This window comes from Phyllostomus hastatus, unplaced genomic scaffold, assembly GCF_019186645.2.
Source record: "Phyllostomus hastatus isolate PE091 unplaced genomic scaffold, TTU_PhHast_1.1 phas_contig_432, whole genome shotgun sequence".
In the NCBI taxonomy this organism is placed as follows: domain Eukaryota; kingdom Metazoa; phylum Chordata; class Mammalia; order Chiroptera; family Phyllostomidae; genus Phyllostomus; species Phyllostomus hastatus.
The window spans coordinates 1,562,959-1,588,942 of record NW_025333880.1 but is presented as its reverse complement, the minus strand read 5'-3'; the positions used below and the strand labels follow the sequence as shown (position 1 = coordinate 1,588,942).

General features: G+C 38.4%; 1 pseudogene; it reads right to left on the bottom strand.

Moving 5' to 3' along the window:
• Positions 1–244: 244 nt before the first annotated feature.
• On the bottom strand, positions 245–3,092 carry LOC123822829 (annotated as a pseudogene).
• Between the last annotated feature and the right edge of the window lie 22,892 nt (positions 3,093–25,984).

Genomic DNA, 25,984 nt, shown 5'->3' with positions numbered 1-25,984 from the left:
TTTCTCCAAAGTCCATATAATTGTGGTCTAACCATCAGAGTAAAGGCTTCATTGACTCATTCCTTTGATAAGAATGAGTTCATGCAAAACTGCATATCCAAGTGTGTGTACAAGAGACACGTACATGCACCACACACACAAGCACACACACCCACAAAGACAGACACACAGCTGTGTTTTTGTTGTTCTAGGTACTTCATATGCATGTTCTTAAGTCTGCCACCTGCCCACTGCATCTGGCAAGTTACTCCTTTGGAGGCAGAACATTTTCTTCAGAGAAGCCTAATTGACAACATTCCCTGCTGGGAAGTATTCAGCCAGCACGAAGGAGGAGCCCTCACTTGCAGATGGCTTCCCGACTCCCATCTTCTTTGTATTCTTGCATTCCATGCCCCTGAAGTGTCCAGTCCCAGAGTAGAAGCCAGGCTGCTGGAGGCTGTAGTTCTTAATTTCACTGTAGCATCTACCAGCCACCTCCTATCCTGTCTGATCATAGGATGCCCAGGCCAGGTTCTCTCCGCACTGGCTGCAACTGGACTCAGGGCTGTGCTCAAAGATCCTCATATTGGCCAGAGCCTCTAAATACTGCTGAGTCTTCTGGTTGAGCTTCTGACAGAGCTTCAGTGGGGGGACGCCATGCTGCTGCTGGTACTCATTGCGGGCCTCCAGGACACCATTATTAAACCATTTGGAAGCTGACTTGCCCGTGGCTGTCTTGGTGCGCTCCCTGGCCAGCACAAGTCTCTAGGATAGCCTCCTAAATTATTCAGCTTCTAACTACACACTCTAAAGCTGCACTGACTCATATGGTAGCCACTAGCCATATGTGCCTATTAGCACTCAAAATGAAATGAGTTTGAATTGAACTGTGTTGTGCATATAAAATACACACTGGATTTTAAAGACTTAGTATGGAAAAGGAGAATGCAAAAGTCTCATTAATAATTTTTAATATTGATTACATATCAAAATAACAATAATTGGGATATACTATGCTAAAATATTTTTAAATTAATTTCACCTTTTTGTCACTGTTTTTAATGTGCCTATCAGAAAATTTAGAACTGCACATGTGGCTCATTATATTTCTAATGGTACTACAGAGCAAAAGTTGGCAAACTTTTCTTGTGAAGGCCCAGACAGTAATTTTAGGTGGTGTGGCCATATGGTCTCTGCTTCAGTTGCTCGTCTCTGCCATTACAGCACGAGCACAAGCACCGACAGTGTGCAAGTGAGTGAGCGGGGCTCTGTGCCAATGAAACTCAATTTATATACACTGGAACTTTCATATCATTTCCATGTGTCATAAAATATCCTTTTTTGATTTATTTAATCACTTAAAATGTAAAATAGATTTTGTTCTTCACAGGTCACATAAAAATGAATGGGATGGTCAGTCCGATTTGGCCCATGGGACAGTTTGCCAGCCCCTGCTACACATTGTAGGTTACAGAAAGTGCAACATAGGGACAGTCTCATCATCCATCAAAGGCCATTGTGATGTTAAAGAGGACCAAGTTATGTTATAAAACTAGAATAGAAAAGAAAAAGACAGGGATAAAGGAGCAGGGCTATTGGATTAATTTTGCAAGTACCAAAAACCACAAGAATGTATTTATTTTCATCCATGGGAATGATTACCATCAATTTGTATTAAATATTCTTATGATAGTAATTTTTTAATCTTGAAAGATTAAAAAATGTTAGAGATGATGAAGCTGGGACAGAAGATAAAGAATTCACAGATGTTACCTACTTTTTCTGGTAGGGTTCAGTTGCCCCGCCCACTAGGCAGTAGGCAAATCAGTTGGCACAACTGAAAAGCAAAGTCTCTGCCTTGGCAGAGCTATACGACAGAGGAAGTTTGTCACTGACATTTTCTCATCTCTTCCATCTTTGCCCTTAGTCCCTGACTTCCTACAGCTTATCGTCTAGTGGAGCCAACAGGGTTTCACCAAATAAATATTATAGTTAGATAGGTATGTCATTTAAAATGTAAAAATAATATGAAATAAAGGACAAGTGCACTGGAAGAATACTTCTCAAACTTAAACATACATTTGAGTAATCCAAGGATCTTGTTAATACAGAACATGATTTAGAGGTCTGGGCAACACCTATGTTCTGTATTTCTTACAGGCTTCCAGGTGGTGCTGGCATTCTTGGTTCTTGGACCACACTTCACTAAATTGCAAGAGTCACAATGGCAGGTATCTTTGTCTCTTTGGTTCCCTGTTGTATCCAAAGTACCTTGAACAATGCTTAGCACATAACGGGCACCCATTAAATATATTTCAAATGAATGAAAGTTGATATAGGAGAAAAATCACATGGAGGAACACATTATTTAGATTGAGGTATCTAAAAAAGTCTCTGTGGAGATATATTTTAGCTGAGGCTGTAGCTAGAGCCATCTCACTTTCTGAATGCTACCACTCTGTCCCTGTCCCCTCCATCGTTCACTCTCAACTACAATAACAGGTTCTCATAAAATATCTCACACAAGGATGGAAATTATGGGTAATAACCACATATATTGCCTCTCCTGTGACATTTTCATTCTTAACATTGGTGCCCAGAGAAAAAACATTTTCCAAGAAGTGACTCTCTAATGGTGGAGATTAAGGACTATTGAAAACCCACTAGGGAGATATTTGGTGCCAGTGTCCTTTTGATTACACCCAATAATAAGACAACTTACTACCAGCCTCTGCATAAAACCAGTGATACGATCATTAACAAGTATGAGTCACTTTTTTAAAAAGTTAAGGCTAGCACTTATGAGTAACACCATTTCTCCTTGCAGAGGAACTGAAAAAATAATGGACACTTGCAGGTGCAAAGAATCTGACAGATTAATCTTCTGCAACCATTTTCTAGGCCAAGATTTTTTATTTCACATCCTGCCTTTAAATGTCATATAATCTGAGCTTCCCCAGAGAGTAATCTACTCCATTATTAGTAGCTGGTAAATGATACTCAGTTATTTTCTTTAATGATTGCCCTCTTTCTAAACTTCCATTTACCAATTCTGGTCCAACCACATGCCGGAATGGAGTGGTGGAGTCATTCACGAGCCCTGCTTGTATCATCCTGCCCTCTGGAACCCATCAGAATAAGTCTGATCCATCTTCCCTGTGACAGCACCTCCCAGTTTGAGAAGACAGTTATTCTTAAAGATGTGGACAACTGCCCATTCATCTTCATGAGAAGTTGTTTCATTTGGTCACTCTTTCACAATTGCCACATGCCAGCTGCTATCCTAAACACTGGGGATATTGCTCTGCACAAGGCAGACAGGGTTTTGTCCTCATGGGAATTAAAGTTTATTTAGAAATGTACACACCGAACAAGTTAACACAGCACTGAGTATCATGACAAGGCAAAAAAAAAAAAAAACACCCAATATTAAGTAATTCAAGTGGTCAGAAGATAGAATTCCTAACAAACTGACATTGAAATTAAAATCTAAAGGACTGAAGTTGACCAGAGTTGGGGAAAGAATATACCAGGCTCAGGCACAACAAGAGCAAAGACTGCACTTAAGAAAGAAAAAGTCACATTTGGAACACAGACAGCTATAGCATAGTATGGGAAGGGAAAGTGTTGGGAGATCATTGGGAATCAGGTCGTGAAGGGCTTTGTAATTTCATTTGAAGCTTCTGTACTTTAGCCAAAAGACCAGAAGAAGAAATTTAAAGGGTCTTAGCAAGATAGTGATGTGATCAGATTTTAACTCTATAATACAATGGTTGCTCTGGCTTTGCTGTTCATAATGGAATGGAGATGAATAAAGCTGGAGGCAGGGAGCTCTGTCAGTGTTTTCAAAATGTAGCACGCATACATATATCATCTGGGGATCTTGCCAAAATTCAGATCATAAGTAGGTTCGGGTGGGATCCAGGCTTCCGTATTTCTAACAAACTTCAGAGTGATGCTGATGCTAATGAACAGAGGTCCTCACTTTGAGTAACAAGTAAAAAGCTAAGAGGTGAGAAATGATGGAGACTGGCTGAGGTAACAGCAGTGCATTTGGGAGAGAAATAGACAGATTTGGGTGCATTTCAGAAAGTCTGCTCAGCAGGTCTTCATAATGATTGGGTGGGGGACATGAGAAAAGAGTATCTCCCGGGTTTCTGGCTTAGCAAATGGGGATTTGGGGATTTTGGTGTTTTTAAACATATTATTTATATTTCAAAACAAAACTCTCAATAATTTTCAATCTTACATAATTATAACAAGTTCTCTCCAGCCAGCTGTCCCTGGTCCACGAAATCTGAAATATTTATTCTAAAATGAGTTTGGTGGCTTAGAAAATGCATAAGCTGAGTTATAATGCCTTGATAATGGTATTTGGGTTCTTTAAATACAAACAATCTGGGGATTAGCTTTCCATCTACATAGCAGTGTGAGCATTCAGTATCTACAGCGGGCAGATCTATATTTCTACAGTGCACTGTGGACTTCAGTGGCTCGCATACCAATGGGGTCTCTTTTGGCTTTAGCAGCAGAAATGGGTAACCAGAGATGAAAGGCTCATTTCCTAATGTTTTACTATGGGTGTGGTAGTACTAATGGAAATCACAGTTCTGCGGTGGGCCAACGGAGTTTTTGATGCTGGGATTCCTTTGACACTCCCACAGCACATTCCCTAGCAGCTTCCTGTTAAACAGAAGAGGTAATTTAAGGGTTTGATTATTATAGATCTTTTGAAGTTTAGCACACATAGCATTTGCATCGGCCTTGCTAGAATAGTTCAGGGTAGGAGGCGAAGCTGATATATGAATCAACAGAACCTTATTTTAAGAGATAAGTCTGTTCTCTCCTGTCTGAAAGATCACATCCATTTTGTGTTTTATGAACAAAGGGTTGATTTGTTGAACTTATCAGGGATAGGATTCATAGGCAGGACCTAGGCTTGTCAGCTGCCTTAAGGAGCTGAAATATTCCTGGTTGTAAAGCTTAAAAAAAGACTTTTGTTTATGGTATATATTCCATAGTTTTCCATCTACTTAAATTGAAGCTGACAGAAATTCAAAGTCAAAGCCTACTTTATAAAGTGATTCTTTGTGATGTAATTACAGAATGAAATCTCTTGGCTGAAATAGGATTTTCTCCCCCAGAGATGACATTAAAAAGAAATAGAGATTATCAATAAACTATCAGAGAACCTAGATGAGTAGCAGTAAAAGGAAGAAAATCATTTTTTAAAATTCTCATGAATACTGTCAGGAAATAACATCATTCAGTTGAACAACAATTCAAACTAGTCTACAGGAACTGAGCAAGCCAACCAAGGCATTGCTGAAGTCCCAGGAGAAGCTGGACAGTTCATAATAGAAGGCATCTTTAGGATATTTGCCCCGCACCCAGCATTGTTCATCTGATACCTTACTTGTTGAACAACAAGGATAGATCCCTGTGACAAAGATAATTACCTGTCTTTTACTTCTGGGTTCATGGGTAGACAGAATTTCCCAATCTCCCTTGCATTTAGATGGGTCCTGTGACTGAGTTCTGGCAATTGAAAGTGTGTGGAAGTAATGAATACCTCTTCTGGGCTTAGTGCCTGGAAGTCCTTATCTTTACCCATGGGCATCCCCATTGCAGAGGATCCAATAGAGAACTTCTATATCACAGGAAAAATCAAGGTCACAAAATACGCAGCAGCATCACAGCAAAACTCCTAGTCCCTGTGAGCCATGTCTTGTGTCTCTGGGTCCCACATCTGTGGTACCAAGAGTAAGTAGCTCATTCTTTCTGGACCAAGTTCTCTTCTGCGGCTGACTTCTGGAATTGAGGACATGTCAGTTTAGGAGCTTGGAGCAGTCTCCTTCAGTGGAAGTAAATAAAGCCAGACTGCCAAAGTGAGTAACCAGGCAGAGCACCCAGGAGAGAGACCGTGAGACCACAGATATATAATGTAAGATGTGAAGGAACAGTTTGGTTTCCTAAAGTTTACTATTTCCTGGATTTCTTTTCTCATTAAATGAATCCTTTCGTTTAACTAACAGCTTCCTTCTTCTGATCGAAGCTGGGAGTTGAAAAAGATCCTACAGAAAGCCTCATATCAAAGCCACTTATTGCTCATCTTCCAGAGACTTAGGATTGAGTTTATTCTACTGAAGATTCAAGAGTTCAAATGATGATGTTGTTTCTGTTCAGTAATTGTGGTTGTTCTTCCATAGCTGCAGCCGAGAGCAAGATCAGGACCCCATCTGGACTGCCTGTTGCTTTATTTCAGATCATGTTGTTTGTTCAAAACAGTCAGGCCCATTAGCTAAATGAAGACCCCTCTGGTTTCAGTGGTGGAAAGAGAGGAAGAAAGGAAAGTGTTCAACTATTTTGATTTAATTTAGGAAAAGGAAGGTAAGAAAGATAAAATGAGGGTGGTGGATGGTAAGGAACAGATCAGAGGCAGATGGAACAGGAAAATAAGTCAGAAAAAGAGAACAGGGAAATGAGAAGGGGGAAGACAAACACTGTACGGTCTCCATCTAATGGGCCTCTTGCCGGCTCATCAAGTTTATCACTGATGGGGGCATCAGAAAAGAACTAAATAGAAAAAATAGTTGCACTTACAAGCTTCAGTGAGTTCAATCTTCCTCAAAACAAACTGCAGTTATAAGGAAAAGATGAATTTCCTCCTGTGTTTGGGTCTAGAGTGTTCAGGGAGCAGGGGAGAGGGTTTATTGATTCGTGTAGCTTTTTCTGTGTAGAATTTTTAAACTTTGCATCTGAAATGCTGTGTATATGGGGGGAGGAGTAGATGTCTACATCCTGCTCTGAGAGACATGTAAACATTTGCAGGCTACTGAAATGACCTTTCTATGGATAATACAACTTTTAAATCCATGGGCAAGCCAACCAGTCACTATTTTGATGGCTACTCCAGTTGTTCTGGGTTGTTGTCCTTCTCATCTCTGATCTCCTTGACTCCCATTCCTTCTACACCCCATTTGTCTTTCATAGTTCTGCAAGAATGACATGTTTACAGCATGTATCTGACTATCTATCTCTTGTGTACAAAATCCTCAGTGACATTCCACATTTTTGGATTAAGCAGTATCTATGTAGCCCAGTACAAACTGTCCCTAACATACATGTGTGAGCTTACATTTTTATTCTTCCTTACTCAATTTGCAGCCAAACCAGGCTACTGCATTTTCCTCCAGCACGTGGCCTGTTGCTATCTCAGGCTGAAACTCCCTTCCCACTCCTCCTTCCCTACTCCCCACAACCCTTTAATATAACTTCAACAACCCTTAAAGGGTATCTTTAAAGGCTATCTCAAGTGTCACTTCCTTTACTGATCTTTCCCTTCTCTTAACTCCAGAACTTTAACTACTAATGAATTTACTATATGCCAAATACTTCACTCAATTAACTCATTTTCTTTAAAACAACCCAAGAAGTAGGTTCTTTTTTTATAACCTGCTTTTAAAAAAAATAAATATAATTAACATATAACATTATATTAGTTTCAGGTGTACAACAATGATTTGATATTCATATATATCATGAAATGATCACCACAATCAGTCTTGTTAACATCCATCACCATGCATAATTACAAAATTGTTTTTTCTTGTGATGAGAACTTTTAACATCTACTCTGGTAGCAAGTTTCAGGTATGCAACACAGTATTATTAACTAGTCATCATGATACATTCCCAGAACTAACTGAAAGTTTATAATCTTCAGTCACCTTCACCCATTTTTCCCAAATCCCACCGCACCCACACCTCTGGCAACCACCATTCTGTTCTTTGTATCAATGAGTTCATTGTTCATGTTTTTCTTTATTTTGGTTAGAATCCACATATAAAGAGATTATAAAGTGTTTGTTTTTTGTGTGTCTGACTTATGTCACTTAGTATAATGCCCTTTAGGTCCATCCATGTTGTTGCAAATGGCAAGATTTTCCTCTTTTTATGGCTGAATATTTCATTAGATATACAAGGTCTGCCATTGAAAACACCTGGCCATTTTTTATATAACAAAATGGTTTGAGTGACATTGATGTAACCTGGCAGCCAAGGAGAGCAGACTGAAATGTGCATGCATGAACAATGACAACTTCACTGTACTAGTCAGTGGAGGCAGAAGGCTCTGTTGAGTGAGCACGTACACTGTGTGGCCGTCACAATCAAAATGACTGAGCAGGTAGAGCAATGAATCTGTATCAAATCTTATGTTAAGCTGGAACATTCCTCCATGGAAACTATTTGGATGACTCAGAAGACCACTGCGAAGGGCAACTGGTGATTGGCAGCTTCAGCACAATGCAACTGCTCATGTATCATGTCTCATAGAGAGTTTTTGGTGAAATATCAAATCCCCACATGACTCAGCCTCCCTATAGCCCAGATCTGGTGTCCCGAGACTTCTGGCTCTTCCCAAAACTAAAATCACCTTTGAAAGGGAAGAGATTTCAGACCACCAGTGAAATTCAGGAAAATAAGACGGCACTTCCAACAAAGGATTTTGCAGAGTATTTTGGACAGTGGAAGAGATACTGGGAGAACTGTGTGAGGTCCCAAGGTGCCTATTTGGAAGGGGACTGAGGAGTCAGTGTCCTATGTACCATATTTCTTGTATCTTGTATCTCTTTCAATAAATGTCTCTATTTTTCATATTACATGGCTGGACATCTTCTGGACAGACCTCATAAAAATATGACCACATTCCACAACCCATCAAAATAAAATATTTCTTATTTTCAAGATAGTACTTCAGAGCCTTTTTAAATTCTATTTTCTCATCTTTGCCTATATTCCTTTCATGACACTGTTAGTAATATATTACCAATTATGAATCTATAAAATGTAGTTTCTACAACGCACAGTAGAAACTTAAAGGATTCACTTGAATCTCTTTGACCATCACAAAATGACCTGATACTGTTTTAATCCACATGGTTCCACCATCTTTTTATCATAAAACTGAAATGTGGCCCCTTCCTGGCTTGTTTCCATGCTCACCATGTGAAGCTATTTTGTTTGTTTGTCTTCATATGTCTCATAAGCAAGTCTCAGCAACCATAACAACATAAGTAGCTTACAGTTCCTTAAATGAAGGTTATAGTGGATGTTATCCATCTCATTATATCTTTTAAAACAACTGCTAAGCTGTTCCTTACATTCAGTAAATATTTTCAAACTCTGATAGAATAACATGTAAAATAAAAACTAAAAATGCAGGCGATTTCTTTGACCTACTCCTTTTTAACCTCCCATTGTTTCATTAGGTTACTTTGTACGGTTGTTTTACTTGCTGTTTACTGAACGTGGTGCTTTGCAAGCATGAAAGTGGATAGCTGCTATGTTCACTTCAGAATGAGCTATTTGTCTCTGATTCCTCAAGTCTTGTTACATTATAATTGCAGCATCTTGCCTCCAAATGGAAGAAGCACAGCACATAAATGTGCCAGCAGCAAGCTCATGTTGCCATTCTCCAGAGCACTGGACCAGACCACTCTGATCCTGGAATGCGACACTGCCACCTGGGGGATGGAACTGTAACAGTCGTTTGCTGCTGAGCTGAGCTGAAGCCCTGAGATGCCTCAACAATCTGAAGAAATTGGGAGCAATGAGAATGTTTCTGAGATAGGGTGTAAAGTTCTGGACTATACTTTGGGTTGTTTCTCAAAAGCAAAATATATGTAATTCTAAAGCCATTCCTTTCCTTCAAAATAGGAATCAGTCATTGTGATGTGTCACTTTCATTTTTTGTATTACATTCTATTTCCTTTAAGTCATACCTGGAACCTGAAGGAGTTTCAGGGCTCATCTCGAATATAGTCCCCATTACAGAGGTGATGGAATAGAAGTCCAAATATTTCCACAATTTTCCCTAACATATAACTTAGTAAGTCCAAGAGACACAAATACCCTGTCTCCTAATTAAATGCCTTCATTGCTTCAAGATCCTGTTCCCAATTATATCAGAACACAGGTACTTCCTGACCATGTAAGCAGTCACTCAGCTGTCTCCCAAGAGTAAAATACATGTAAAAGTGAATCAACAACAGTGTTACGGTAATTTTAAGGTTTTATTACACACATTCCTTTGGTGGAAGGCAAATAAATAAGATGAAAGGTAGAAGTCTGAGTGGCGCTGATTGATTTGTGTGCTTATTTTACAGACTGGGGTATTTATCCTTTATTAGTCTTTTATATTTAACTCCCATAAAGTCCTAGGCTGTTGGTGCATTTTAAATGGGAAATTTTAAAGAAAATAATTTTGGTACATGCATAGTTTAAAAAAACTATGATAAAAAACTAATTCACATTTTTTTAACCTCTGTTTAGTAAGATAGCTAATCATTGGGGTAAGTGGGAAATTGAAATATATCATATATCACCAAGAAACATAGCTTCACGTAAGTCAAGCATTTTTCATTTTTCCATTAATTTTTTACTTATTTACTCTATATGAATAACATTACTCATTTATTTATTTATTCATCAATGTTTACATTATTCCTATTCTAAAAGGACTGAGCAATTTATTGATATGAGATAAAATCTTCATCCTTACTTGTATTAAAATTCAAAAGTCCTAAATCTTACTCTCCACTGAATGGGACTCCCAGTGGTCTTGCCCTTACATACCAGGGACAGCTGAGGCTCCCTGTGACTCACTTTAAGTCTCCTACATCTGCCTCATCCCCTGTACCTTACTCCCTACCCAAGTCTACACACGTCTGCATGCCAAAGATGCAGGGCACTTTGAATTTGGAGTAACTGATAAAGGGGAGCAGTATTTGTCACCCCCAAAATATGCCTCTTTGGCATAAGGATTATCATCAGCTGGTAGAAGCTCTAAAAAAATAATAAAACTTACCCTAGTGTAAGAGACACTTAATTACTTTTGTAAGGGAAACATCCATTTACCAGGGTGTCTCCCTCTCAGTACAAGGAAGAAGAGGATGATGGCCAAATCTCTAGAAATTCTTATCATTAGAGAAGGAAAGGATATAAATATGCTTAACATCCATAACCTTGTTTACTGTGCTCCTAGTAACCTCCTACAACTGGCCTTTCCACCACCAGCATCTTTTATCTTTTGAGAGATAGTATTTAATGATTACTTAGTTTTCCTAGATATCTCCCACATGTTCAGGAGGTATAGCTGTTTTGTTTGTAGTTCTCCTCTTACACTGGCTTTTATTGGTTCAGACAAGAACCAGGAAGGGTAGAGGGACAATTATTTTTCCTCCCCTACAGTGACAACAGATGTCATTTCTAGGGGAAGAAGACAGCATCATTACCATAAAGAGTCAGTGAGTTCATGAGGCGGTGAAATACTGAGGTGGCAAGGAGGGAATGCTTAGGAGAAATTAACAGATACCCAGTTAAAAGAATATTAATAGAATTAATGCAATGGAACAGTTTATTTAAACTTTAACAACAACCCACGGTGAAAATAAATTTTATTGTCAATCACACACGTGTATGCATGAGGTAAGCTATCTGTTCATATGCTGTAAGAAAGCCTGTTATATAATGATGATTTAAGAATGAAGTTAATTTTTCTCTCTAAAATTCCAAATTAGAAGCCCAGGCCTGTAATACTGACCTAGGCTCCTTCTACCTTGGTATCCTGCCTTCCTGATCACACCACTGTTTTGTCTAAGATACCTCTTCTCTTACAGGGCATGCCACAGAAGTTACACATGTCACTTCAGTTTGTATCCCACTGGTAGGGCTTAGTCATGTGGCCACATACAGATGTAAAAGAGACAGGGAAATGTGGGCTTTAGCTGGGTGCCCATGTGCAAAATTAATATTCTATTACATGGAAAAAGGTGAGTTAGGGTAACAATTGCTACTCAGAGAGAGAGAGAAAGGTAGAGAAAGAGAGAGCTTTTCCTAATTCCAAATGTGTCAAACACAATGTAAGTTTATTCGTCAGTTATGTTTGGTGTTTGTTCAGAGACCCAGACTGATGGTGGCCCTGCCATCTCCAATACACAGATTCCATTGCTGGGATGAAGGAGGCCTTCTCCTCCTAGTCACAGGAAAGTGAGAACAGAAGATGGAGAAGGTATTCATGTTTCTTAAACAAATTGGCCAAAAAATGACTGACCCCATGTGTCATGTGGACTTGAATTCATTGGCAAGTTGTTGTGTGAATCCACCTCAGTGTAAGAGAGGCCAGACAATGCAGGCCCTGGATGAGCACCCACTTCCCAAGATTGACTCTGCGCTGTAAATGGGAGCATGAATGTAAGTAGAAAGGGAGCTCTCTCTGTGACAGAAAAGGAGAATGCATGTTGAAGTCTACTTCAGTCTTTGCCACTACTGCCCACTGAGGTCAAATTTTCCTTTTCATTCAGAGTTATGACATACTCCAGCAGAGAGACAACCCCCAAGTCCCATCCAGATCCTCCGTCCTGTTAGAAGTCTGGCATCCTTGAGTGAGGTGCATTGTATCAAAACCGAGAGTAAATTGACCATCTATAAGTCTAAACTGAGTTACATGTCCCCATCCCCCAACCTAACACATAGTGGTAAACAGGAACAGGAGAGACATAATATAAAACTGAATTCTGAAAAGGGAAAAGTAAAAAAAAAAAAAAAGCACAGTAATTGGATTCATTATCAGGGCAGTAGAGTACTTTCCTACCTTAAGCTAACTGGCAGCCCTTGGTTCTACTCTATGAGGCAAAACTCCTCAGTCACTGTCCTGCCAATTCCTTACTCTGCTTCCAGGGAGGTTCTTGCATGTTCTTTATCTCCATGGCCACATATGAAGCAGACATTGGAGGGTATTCCCAAGTGGGGAGCTCCAGAATGTTGGCAAGCTGCTGCTTTCTGATTGGACAGATTTAGGGAAACAAAGTTTGCTTTTAAGTGGTGAACTAGAAAAGAATTTTGCAAGCCTGGTCCACAATTTCTTTGGTAATACAATGATGCAAAAACCTTTATGCATGAACTCTTTGTTTCTATCAATTCTGGTACCAGGGAAATAAAGACAAAGTTCTTTTTTTTTTAGGCATGTATATATCAATTTAATGATTCCCCACTTTAATAACATTTTTCTATTAATCAACAAATTAATGAATCTTCTAGACTAGATGAGAGGGCTTCTACTTTACTCTTCTTTTTTTTTTATTTTAATCATTGTTCAAGTATAGTTTTCTGCCTTTTACTCCCATTCCAGCCCGCCCACCCATCCCTCCCCACTTCCCTCCCATTACCACCTCCCCCTAGTTTTTGTCCATGTATCCTTTAAATTTGTTCCTGTAAACCCTGCCCATTCTCCCCTGAAATTCCCTCTTCTCTCCCCTCTTATCTATGTTGCTTTTTAGCCTGATAATTCTGGTCTTTTGTTTACTTGACCTTTTGTTTACTTGTTCCTTTGCCTTGTCAATCACTCCTTGACAGGAGTGATTAAATTAAATAGGGACTACCTTAAGGCCTAATAGAACAATTGGCTTCAGTTGGAGGTCAATGTCCTTACTCTAATGTTCCCCCAAGTCACCTAGTCTTAATGGTTTCCTCCAGTCTTATCCCCTGCTAAGGCTGTTGTTTGATTTACAGTAGAGATTCCTTTTATCTCTGCCTCACTGTGGATACAAATGCCTTTGTTTCCTGTCAGGACTAATTGATAAGGCCCTGTGTTATAAGACTCAGTCAACTAAGGTTTTGGACCAAAGAAACAGAAAGCCTGCCTTGCTAGTGCTTCTTTTTCTTCCTTTTTGGCTAGTTCTAACTTGAGATCACCTCTCTGATAGGACTTGGCATGTGGCAAAAATTTAAATTTTAAAAAGTAATTAACGGCTAACAGGCAATAAGAGCATGCATTAAAGTTCTGGTCGGCACATGGTCTTACATACAAGACCCCTCCAAGTCAAATCTGGCAAATGTTCTGTGACAGTATACTGATGGTCAATGGCTTTCCAGTCCAATCTCTCTGTCCCTACTCCATGCCATCTAACCACTAAGCCAGTATAGCAATTTTAGGTGCTGTTCCTACAGTCCAACTCCCAGGTACCATGGTCTGTATTAACTGGAATAGCAAGACAACCATAATCAGAGAGAATCCAAAACAATAAAAGCTTCAACAACAGAGTTGTTTGTTTATTTCTTAAATAGAAGTCAGCTAGGGAGTCCATGGCTGAGATGGAGGCTCCATAATCCTCAGGGATCCAGGCTCATTAGATCTCCTTGCCTGGCCATTATCAATATGTGATTTCTAGCCAGTGGTTTGGTTACTCAGGTGTGATCAATAACTCTGCATTCCAGCTCAAGTGGGAAGAAGAGGTCCCATTGCCTTCCCTCAAAGGCACAACCCAAGGTAGAATACTTCATACTCTTCATATCCCTTTACGAGATCTAGGTTGTAGATGAGGGAAAACTCTTTTCCTCTACCCATCTGAGATTTTCCATCTGAGACGCTGTAAATTAGACTTCCTCAAGACAGATTAACAGGAGAAAAACAAACAAGTTCACTGACACATGCATTGTGCATGCACAGGAAGGAGCACTCAGGAATGCACACCCCAAAGGGTGGTGGGAACCTGGGCTCACACACCACCTCAGGCAAAACAAAGGAAGAGAGTTTGGGGGATTCCAAGCAGGGGAGGCAAGTTATGGGAGGGTGGGCAGATAAGTAAACAAAGGTTGTTTATGAAGATTTACTATGCAGATTTACCCTTATTTTTCAATCTATAAAATGCACCCACCCCCCATTTGGAAGGAATAATGATTGTTAATGCTGCTGTTGAGTTTTGTTTATATTTACATTGGTGAAATATTATGTTATTTATGTTAATAAATATTTTACCACATTTTTTGCTTCAAATTTTTTTTCCTATTTTCCTCCTCTAAAATCTAGGTGCATCTTATGGTCTGAAAAATATGGTACATGGATGGACACCTTCTCCATTAACAACCCTCTTCTTCTAGGTACAAGAGAAAGGGGCATCTTTATACATGGAAATTTCCTTCACAAAGGGAAAATGTGGGTCTGTTCTTAGAGCCTTTTCTGCTTCTGCAACAGCCTTTTCAGTGGCCTTGATTTAATTTAACAAAAAACCATATGCCAAAGAGGCATATTTTGAGGTGGCATGTTCTGGTACCCTTGAAAGTTATATGGCCAGACAGCTGAAGAGTACCTAGGAAATGTAGATAAAAGGTAGTTGTGTATGATTTATTAAGATGTGAATGGGTATCTGGGGAAAATTCAGAAGTCTTTTCCATTCACTTGTATGTATAAAAAAATTAACAACGTGAAAAGTACCCTATTTGTAATATTCTCTGATATTTTCTTCTAGAATCTATTCTAGTAAAAGTGTTAGTCAAACCCACATAATTAGTTTCTCCATTTGTTAATGCATCAAAACCAGCAGTTTTAAATCTGTGGATCTAGAAGGCAAGTTTAAGCTTTACTTGCTTCAGTCAAATTCTGCATCCTTGATTAAAGGAAGCTTTCACTTAGTGATAATCTCAGATGCAGGATGATTGCAAGAGCAAAAACAAACCCACTCCTAGACATAAGACAAAACAACAAGGGCAAAAGAGAAGAAAAAATAAATCTTTTCTATAAGCCTTTAACTGGAGACCTTCACAAATAGGCATAAAAAGCTTAAATATGGAAAGCACCTGAAAGTGGTGAAAGTGAAAGAGTTTTACCTGTTTTCACACCCTGAGGTTTACTATTCCTGCTATTTGAAATGGATAATAAGCCCCCACCACCTTGCCTCCATTTCTAGGGTCCCTTTGAGCTCAGTCACACCCGTTCAGACTGCATTGCTCCCCAGCACATACCAGGACAGGAGATAGCAGCCTGTCTTCTTCTCAGGGCAGGTCTGAGGGTATACTCCATATGGCATGGCTTCACAGTGGGGAAAACCATAAATGTGCATCTCTGAAGAACTAAGTGAAATAAGTCAGTCAGAGAAAGACAAATACTGCATGATTTCACTTATATGCGGAATCTAAAGAGCGACAGAAATGAACAAATAAAATTGAAACAGACTCATAGCTGCAGAGAACAGACTGATAGTTGCCAGAGGGGAGAAGGGCTAGGCAGGCTGAGTGAAAAAGATGAAGGGATTGAGAAGTACAAATGGGTAGTTACAGAACAGTCATGGATGTGAAGTACGGCACAGGGAATATGGTCAATAATATTGTGATGGTCATGTGTGACGCCAGTTGGGCCCTGGACATATCGGTGGGGGGCTCTGTAAAGTCTATGATTGTCTAATCACTACACTATGAATATGCTGTCTGTATGCCTGACAGTAAGTAGTACATAATAATATTGAATGTAAACTGTAACTTAAAAAAAGAATTAATTATTTCTCTTTTAAATTTTTCTTTTAATTTCAGTTTTGGAATGACATGAAATCTGGAGAAAACAGCAATTTTCAGTGAGTAAAAATTTCAACAGTGAATAAGGTTTTTTGCAAGTGTTCAAAACAAAAATGAATCTTAGACAAAGCTTTAGTTTTAAAACGTGGCTTGGAGCAATTTATTGACTCTTCAGAGAAGGTGGTGGTGCTAATCTTTGAGGTTTCTGGGGTTTTTAAATTACTGTTATTTAAATAAAAATGCTTGTAAATAACATACACCATTAATATTTTCAGTCACAGAAATAACAAACTCAACATCCCATAAGCATTTCCAAGGCAGATATAAAAGAGCAAATTCACTTCCAAGTAATAAGGTGTCGTCCTGCCTATCATCACAAGCTAACAAAGAACCTCTGCTCCTTCTCCAGCAGACCCCCTCTGTAATGAGGACTGTATCTCACAGATTTATCAGTTTTCTTTCTTCTTCGGGTTCATTCATACTCGGTAATTGGTTATTACTGGTCAGATATCACCAATATTTTCACATAAAATAGTATACTATCCAAAAACAATGTTACCATAAACCATTAGAAAAGCTGTTTCATAATGCATACATGGATTTTTTTACTAACATATACTAAAAAACAAAAGGGTAATTCCAAACAGATGACATTTACAAAAACAGATTGTATTTCAGAATTATTTTTCTCTTTTAGGTTCACTCTCTCCTTTACCCCCTCCCCCTGCCCCATACTTCCCTCTGGGCACCATAGAGTCAAGCTGACCTAGCTGTGTTATTTGGCACGGTGACCCACATTAGTTCCATCTATGCATGCAAATTTTAATGTCTGATCCCATTCCTCTTTATCTGGTACTTGAACCCTAACCTGTGCTCAATCAACCTAAACATTATGAGACTCTAGCTCAAACTTTTGTTCATGGTATCTGCTTTATCTGGAATTGGTATTCTCCTTTTAATAATCTTACTGCTGCCCTGGCCAGGTGGCTCAGTGAGTTGGAGTGTCATTCCCTACACCAAAACGTTGCAGGTTTGACCCCCCAGTCAGGGCACATACCTAGGCTGTGAGTTTGAACCTTCATCAGGGTGTGTGCAGGAGGCAACTGATCAATGTTTCTGTCTCACATCAATGTTTCTGTCTCTCTCTCTCTTCCTCTTTCTCTAAAGTCAATGAACATAATCTCAGATGAGGATTAAAAAAATAAGAAGAACCATAGTAATAAAAAAACCACTGGTACCTCCCCTCCTGCATGCTCCCTTAAAGTCTCACCTAGAGTTTGCACTTAACACATGCACTGTAACTGCTTGTGTCCATCGCTGCCCTTTCCCTCATACCACGAACACCATAAGGATATTGCCTGCATCATGTTCATCTTGTTTATGCCAGCATCTAGAACAGTGCCATGCATAATAACACCTTAATGAGGCTGCTTAAATCATGAACTCATCAATTCAATAATATGAAAGTGCTCATAACGGTCAGATGGCACAGTGCCGTGGAGGGCGAGTGGAGGAGGGAAAGGCAGTGAGCAGTAAGGGGGAGAATGCTGAACAAACTGTGCTACCAGGATGTCACCACAGCATTCACACCACGTAATTCCAATGACAACTGTATTTACAAAATACTGAAGTGATGAATTGGTAAACATCATCATTCTCTCAACATGCAAAGACTAAGATGTTGACTAAGACTAGTAACAGATATCTTTAAGTATAAGGATCTGATGCTAACCCCAGTTTTGTGGCCCTTTATGGACTGGACATGCCTGCACAACTTACATGGAATTTGTTCTGATGACTGGTATCTGTCTCCAAGCCATCAAAAAACCTTCCAGAACCAGAAGAGTCCAGAATTGGTCATCAGAACAGTCCTTTGAGCCCTGACAAAAACGTAGCAAAGTTAAACAGTTGATCCTTGAACAGCATGAAGGCTTGGGACACCAACCTCCCCACACTCACGCAGCTGAAATCTACATGTAACTTGTTTCCCCCAAACCTAAACACCCATAGACCACTGTTGTCTGAAAGCCTTACTGGTGACACAAACAACCCACTAACATATATTTTGTATGTTACATCTATTATACACTGTATTCTTACTATAAAGTAACCTGGATGAAAAATAGTATTAAGAAAATCATAAAGAAGAGAAAATGCATTTACAGTATTTACTGAAAGAAACATGAGCATGAGTGGACCTGCACAGTTGGAACTTGTGTTGTTCAAGGGTCAAATGTACCTGGCTGAATACTGAATTTACTAATAAAATACCATATGCGATGGAAAAGAACAAATATATTTTTTGACAATTAACACCCTTGAACAGAAAATATTTTTAAAAGTTAATTCTACAGCTTCTTCAGTTACAGCTCTCATGTATACATTGTTTTCTCTTAAATAGCCTTTAATCCATAAAAACTAAGACTTCTAGCATTGAACTGAAATGATGTGGGCCATAGCGAAAGCACTCAACAAACTACACACACACACACACACACACACACACACACACACACACAATATATGAGTAAAATAGAGAGAGACAGAAGAAAAGAAAAGGAAGAAAAACAGAAAAAAACAAAAGGAAAGAAAAGAAAGGAAAACAATAGAAAGGCTATACTTGGGTCTCACTTTCTCTGGGGAAAGTTTGAAGACTGTTAGAATTTTGCCTCTTGGGAGGACTTGCCTGAGGCCTCACAGACTGCTAACAGGTGACATTCCTCTCTTCTTTCTAACAACACTGGGTTTTTTTCTTAATATTAGAGAGTGATTATTTGAAAAAACAAACAAACAAACCACAATCACTTCAGAGAAAACATGGATCATAAACATAATAGTTCACAGAAGTGCCTGCAGGAACTGACTCAGGTACAAAGCCAACACCAACCCCACAGGGTGGAAGAAGCCCTAAGGAATTCAGCCCTCTCTGTAGCCTGGTGTTTTTTCCTACACCTCACACTCCCTACAAGGTGAACTTGAATAGACAAAGAACAGGTGTAATGCTCTACTTTAGGATTAATCAAGCAGCAAGACAGAATTTGATTGCTAATTTACTCACTTGTTCAGAACATATTTACTATTTGCTGAGTAGCCCTCAATGAAGTAGCCCCTGGGGCTACTACTACCAATCAAAACAATTTGCTCATAATCCAGTAGAGGAAGACAAACATGAGACAATATATGTATTCTACTCTTTTTTCTAACTTTGTTTTTATTGTTGACGCTATTACAGATGTCTTCGTTTCCCCCCTTTGCCCACTTCCACCCAGCCCTTGCCTCCCATTCCCTCTGGCCATCACCCACTGTGGTCTGTGTCTATGAGTTACACACACACGTTCTTTGGCTAATCCCTTCTCCTTCTTTAACCCATTTCCCCCTTCCCTCTGTTCCATGTATCCATGCCTCTGTTTCTAGTTTGTTCATCAGTTTACGTTGTTCATTAGATTCATATTCCACGTATAAGGGAGATCATATGGTAATCCATTTTTAAAGGCTCAGGTTGCAGTCTTTCAGCATATAGTGGGGACAAAGAATTCTACCAGCTTGTCAAGGGAAAGCTTCACAAAACACATAAAGAAAAGTTGAAATGGCACAGAAAAGAAAGATATGGGGTTAGGCAATAGGATGTTTGAGGAACTACACATTTGTTGATATGGCTAGAATATATAAGGGAGGGCTGGTCAGGAGTGAAGTAGAAAGACAGTAAAGGCTGATCTCACAGAAGCCTCTTGAAATCACAGTTGATGTTTGCATCTCGTCTTGAAGTCAAGAAAGAGCCTGCAAATAGGGACAACAAGGAGACCCTTCAGGGAAGTATTTCAGTAGCCCATGTGAAAGATAATAAAGGCCTGACTGAATCAGTACAGTAAGGATGGGAGGAAGAGGTAAACCCAAGAGATGTTCATGAGTAAATATATATTAGCACTAGCTTGGTTCCTTGCAAATAGAAATCACTACATATATATCGGCTGTATTTGTTGCTGTAGCTATCATTCACAGCAGATAACTTTTAGTAACATAACATGCTCAGGAAAAGCTCCCTACTATTTAAGGAAGGGCTAAGAATGCTTCTACTTCCAGCAATGTAACATGAGATTTAAGCATGAGAGGCCTGTGCCTGAATGCTGCACTTTGAGGAGCCTGAAATGGTCCTTCTCTGGCCATGCCCATTTTCAAAGGGTAAGAAATATGGATTCAAAAGGACCTACCCAGTCAGATCTCTAGCTCTCCTCTTCTAGACATGCTCCTGATAGACCAGAACCCAAATCCCATGGAACTGGATTCCTCATCCTAAATTGCTCATCCTAAGGGCAGAGTGAGCCACTGGTATTCACATCTCTAGGCTGGAGGGGTGAACAGGAGGAGCTGTTTATGGGGTCTCGGATGATGCTCAGATGCATGGATGCAAGTGGGGAATCCCCTATATTAAAGGATGGATGCAAGGATGGGCAGAGAAGAAGAGCAGGCTCCAAGCTGCAGCTCAGAGGCTCTCTGTGTACAACCATATCCTAGAAGAGATATAAGATGAGTTTAAGACATCTAAATTCAAATTTGACCTTTTAGATCATTATGAAGGCTTATTTGTCAAGATTGGAAGACAGAATATACAGGGTCAGGCAGAAGTGAGGCCTGCTTGATTGTGATTGGGTGGGGTAATAATATGGGTGTGATAATTTATAGTTTTAATTTGAATGACTCATCTAAAATGTCATATGGTGTGCTTGAGTGTGATATTGTTATGTTACAGAATTCATGCTTATGATTTTGTAATAAAAAAAAAGGGGGCATTATTTGTGCTGGACCCTGTATTTCATTCAATGACTTCATTCCCAAATGTTTAAACACGTAGACATATGATACGTAGGCCTTTATTTGCATACTAGTCCTGAGCCCCACAAAGATCAGGTATGAACTTTACAGAACACTGAATTTTCATGAAAATCCTTACCAAACAAAATTCCTACATTGCATAAAATTCAAAAACATACTTAGGGACGCTTTCACAAGAAGGTAAGGGATGTTTCCAAAGTCACAGAAAAACAGAGATATAAAGTATAAAAGAAAGATGAAAAGACAAAAGATTAAAGAGAAATGTCTTCCAGTTCAAAGAAGAAAATAAAAGGGAAAGGGGAGCAACAAATATTTCAGAGAAACAATGTTGAGAACTTCTGGAATTTATAAAGATATACTCTTCATGTTCAGGGAGCTCAAAAAATTCAAAGCTGGATACACAAAAACTAATTGAAACCTAAAATTGTAACAGTTCAAAAAAGGGGGAAGAGGTTTAAAGCCATTATGCAGAAATTATATAATATGCACAAAGGAATAAAAATGGCACTGAGGAGAAACTTCCCACAGCAACAAAGGGAACCACAAGACAGTAAAATACCTTCAAACTTCTGGAGTACACATATGACTTATCGGTCAAGAGCTGGGGCAAATATGGACATTTCCAGATAAAGGTGGGTAGCTCATTGCAAATAGAAACTTGCTGAAAGAACCTGTTTTGGGGAAGGAAGGAATCCAATGCAGAAACATTTTAGAATCTAACATCTCAATTTAGAACAAAGAAAACAGTAAACAAATGTGGACAAACTGACAGTAAGAATTGATCATCAGAATATTGTCTAATTTTAGGCATGTTATGGGTTGGATTGGGTCCCCGACATTCATATATTAACATCGTAACTTCTAGTACCTCAGAATGTGACCCTATTTTGAGACAGGGACTTACAGAGATAATCAAAGTAAAGTGGGATCATTAGGGTGGGCCCTAATCTAATATGACTGGAGTATTGATAAGAAGAGGAAATCTAAACACAGAGACAGACACAGAGCAAAGATGATTTGCAGAAACATAAGGCGAAGATTGCCGTCTGCAAGGGAGGGAGCAGACTCTCCCCTCAGAGCCCTCAGAAGGAGGCAACCCGGCCAAGACCTGGATTCTGGAAAATTGGACTCAACACTGGGAGACAACAGATTTCTGTTATGAAGCCATCCACATTGTGGTTTTAAAAGAAGGAAGGTCAGAGTTACAATTTTGCAATTAATGATATGTTAAACTTTCTAAGATCCAAGGATATCAGAGATATAGTAACATCGCATATTAAGTTAATCACACACACAGGTCCCCAGTTGGGGTGTGTAAGCGGCAACCAATCAATGTTTCTGTGGCACATTGTTGTTGTTCCCCCTCTCTTTCTACCCCCCTTCCCTTCTCTCTAAGAGTAAGTAAACAAATAATCTTAAAAATAAAAAAAATTAAACTTTAAAACATAAAAATAAAATTTCAATTTAATAAAAAACTACAATGAATAAGGAAATATCTAAAGGAGGGGAAAACAGAAAATAAGAAAGCACACAAAGAAGTGGTAGAAGTAATTATAAATATTAACAAATCATTTATAAATATTAAATAAACTAAATAAATCCAATAATTGACAGGTAAAGATACATTAGACTCAAAAAAGCAAAATACAGCAATATCATTTACAAAAGATACATCTGAGCTAGATGGGCATATTTACATAGAACCAGGTGCCTACAAGAACATCTAAGAAGCATTTTGAAAAAAGAATTAAAAGACAATTATAGGAGTGGTTATCAGAGGAAAATACCCTTTGGGTAGGTCTTTAAAATGCCATGGCATATTTTAACATTATTTCTTAAAAATATTTTAAATAATAGCATTTCCCATCCCACTAAAATGTGGCCTCTGTTATTTATAGTAACTAGAGAGAAAACATTAGCTCCTTTTTTCTTTTTGTTTTAGTACCTCAAAAACATAGAGTTTTTAAATTTAAAATTTGCCTTCCTAAATTTAAACACCGAGGCTCCAAAAGACAAAAAACTGCTTTCTTCATAGCACATTTTCTGTACTAAGTATAAATGAGTATTATACTGTTACAATAAGAGACAACTTTTTAAGTAACTTTGATATGAGTGTTATTAGTATAGTATTTGTCTAGAGACTGGAAAATAAAATAAAATTCCAACTAAGGAATCTAAAATGCATATTTTCAATTTTCCTGATAAATCATGTTCTACGTCAGCTGCAATTAATGTAAGAATCATATAACTTTAATAGAGCAATTACTATTTACAACTCAGTAAACTAGAAAAGAATGACTCCAAATATATGAAAAGATATAATTTTAAAAAATGAAAACAACATTTTTTATTTGTTAGAAAAACAATCATGATGAATTCAGTTTGTCCAGGGTTACACTATACCTGTTTCCCAAACATTAATAAAAACATGATGTACATAATGTAAGTAGTGCTAAATACATGAGGAAGTGCTAAAATAGTTAAAAAACTTTAAGGAATAGTTGACTGCCCCATGATTAAGTGATAGTTACAGCGCTAAGGACATTTTGAACTGGATCATTCTTGGTTGTGTGTGGGGAAGGAGGGAGGGAGGCTGCCCTGTGCACTGCGGGGTGTTAACAGCACTCTGACTTTTAACAACTGGCTGCCCACATCTCCTCCCTGGTTCCTGTCTCCCCATCTCCCTCCAACATTGTGATACAACAAATGGGCAAATGTCTGCTGCGGGGCAAAATCACCCCTGGTTGAAAAATCACTGATTTATTTAGAGTATTTCTAGCTCACTTTTATTTTTTCTTAGTGATACTTCTTCAATAGCCTCAATTTTATTTAATTTTATTTTAGATTAAAAGTATGCCCAACAGATAATCCAGGAAACTTTATCCAAGACAATAATTGACACTTAACTCTCTAGATAAAACACATCTTTTACAGGTCATTTTTAAAGAGATTTTCTTTACTTTTTAGAGAGAAGGGAAAAGAAGGAGAAAGACAGGAAGAGAAGCATTAATGTGCAAGAAATTACACCAGTTCATTGCCTCTCACATGCCCCCAACTGGGGAACCTGGCCCCACAACCCAAGCATGTGCCCTGACTGGGACTTGAACCTGTGACATTTTGGTTCACAGGCTGGCTCCCAAATTCACTGAGCCACACCAGCCAGAGCTTTTACAGGTCATTTTGAAAATAAATTGAAACATTTTTAGTTCTCTAAGAAAGCTACTAAGGACGCTGATTAGCATTCTTTGGGGCTGGCTCTCTGCATTAGGGATCTCAGTCACAAATAGAATCTCAGTGTAAATTTAACTTAGAGAGGAATTCAAGGCTTTCTCGTATCACCCAGGGGCAAGAAAGCAGCTCAGCTATCTTCTATAAGCTGTCATATTTTGAGGCCCAGAAATATTCTCACTCCTCTTATTTCTCTTTAAATGACTACTTTATGTTTTTATTTTGAACTTTTTACTTTGAAGATTTTCATTTATATATGAAATTAGGAGAGAGTATAACACCAGTTTAAGTATAATTAAACTATAACTTAGTTTTATCAATAAAAATATTCTGTTATTCTTGTTTCATCTCTTCCCTCTTCTACTCTACACTATTGGAGCTAATGAAAGCAAATTCTAGACATTATAACATTTTATTAATAAATATTTCTGCATATGCTGTTAAAAGATATCTTCATTTTGTAATATAACCATAATATCACTGTCACATGTAAATTAAAGATAAAATTATCCTATCAATATTCAACTGTCCTTGATCATCTCATGTTGTTTAATTGATTTAGACCCCCTAAAGTTAAACATTTAGCATTTTGTTAATCTATCATGTAAATCTGTTTCAAACTACAACGATTCCCTGTTCTCTCTTTTGTCTTTTTCCCTAGTCCCTTTGGTCAAGGAAACTAGGTTATTTTTCCTATACAATTTTCTAAATTATGGATTTTACTAACTATATCACCTTAACATTTAACATTCCTCTCTCCTATGTATATTCTTTAATTTGGTATTTAGACCTAGATGTTGAACAGACTCAAGTTCACATTTTGGCAAAAAACATTCCATATCCTTTCCTGTATAGTTAGTTCTTATTGCATTATACCTGAAGGCAAAAGAAAAAAAAATATATATATATCAAGCAGTCTCTTTTCTGTGAAGTTAATACCCCCATCTTTGCTTCATTCTTCATTAAATGTCTAATTGTTCAAAATTATGTATTTAGCATTATGTAGCTTTAGTGTGTACAAGTATGCCAAAATGACAACTAGTTTTCTCTAAAATCGTGGTGGGTCCATTATCAATGATTCTCTCTCTACTTTTGAATGGAGTGTAAATCATGGTTGAGCAATAGCAGCATCATGGCGGTAAGTGGATAACTTCCCAAATACTATCTGAAGGGGCCAAAACTCATTCAGATGTATAATTGCTAGTAAATTTAATTAAAACAAAAAATGTCATGGCCTTAACACACTATAAACCTGGTTGCAAAAATGATAATGATCCCTAAGCTGTGAGTAATGCTTTAGACCTTACAAAGCAGTCTCACATCCATAATTTCATTCAGTTCTCAAGACAGATGAGAGGCAATGCTGGCAAGATGGCTCATGCATCCAGAATGCATGTGGAGCTGCACGCCTACCTGAGTGTCCATCTGTTGTCCTCCAGCAAAAGGGGGCTGACAGTTGATAATGTGATTTTCTTTAATGAATTCAATGTTTCTACCAGAGATTGCTAACTCAATTTTAATAAACAACTTCAAAGTATGAAAATTGAAGTGGGGAAATTGGACTGGGTCTTGATGGACGATACTATAAAAACAGGATGCA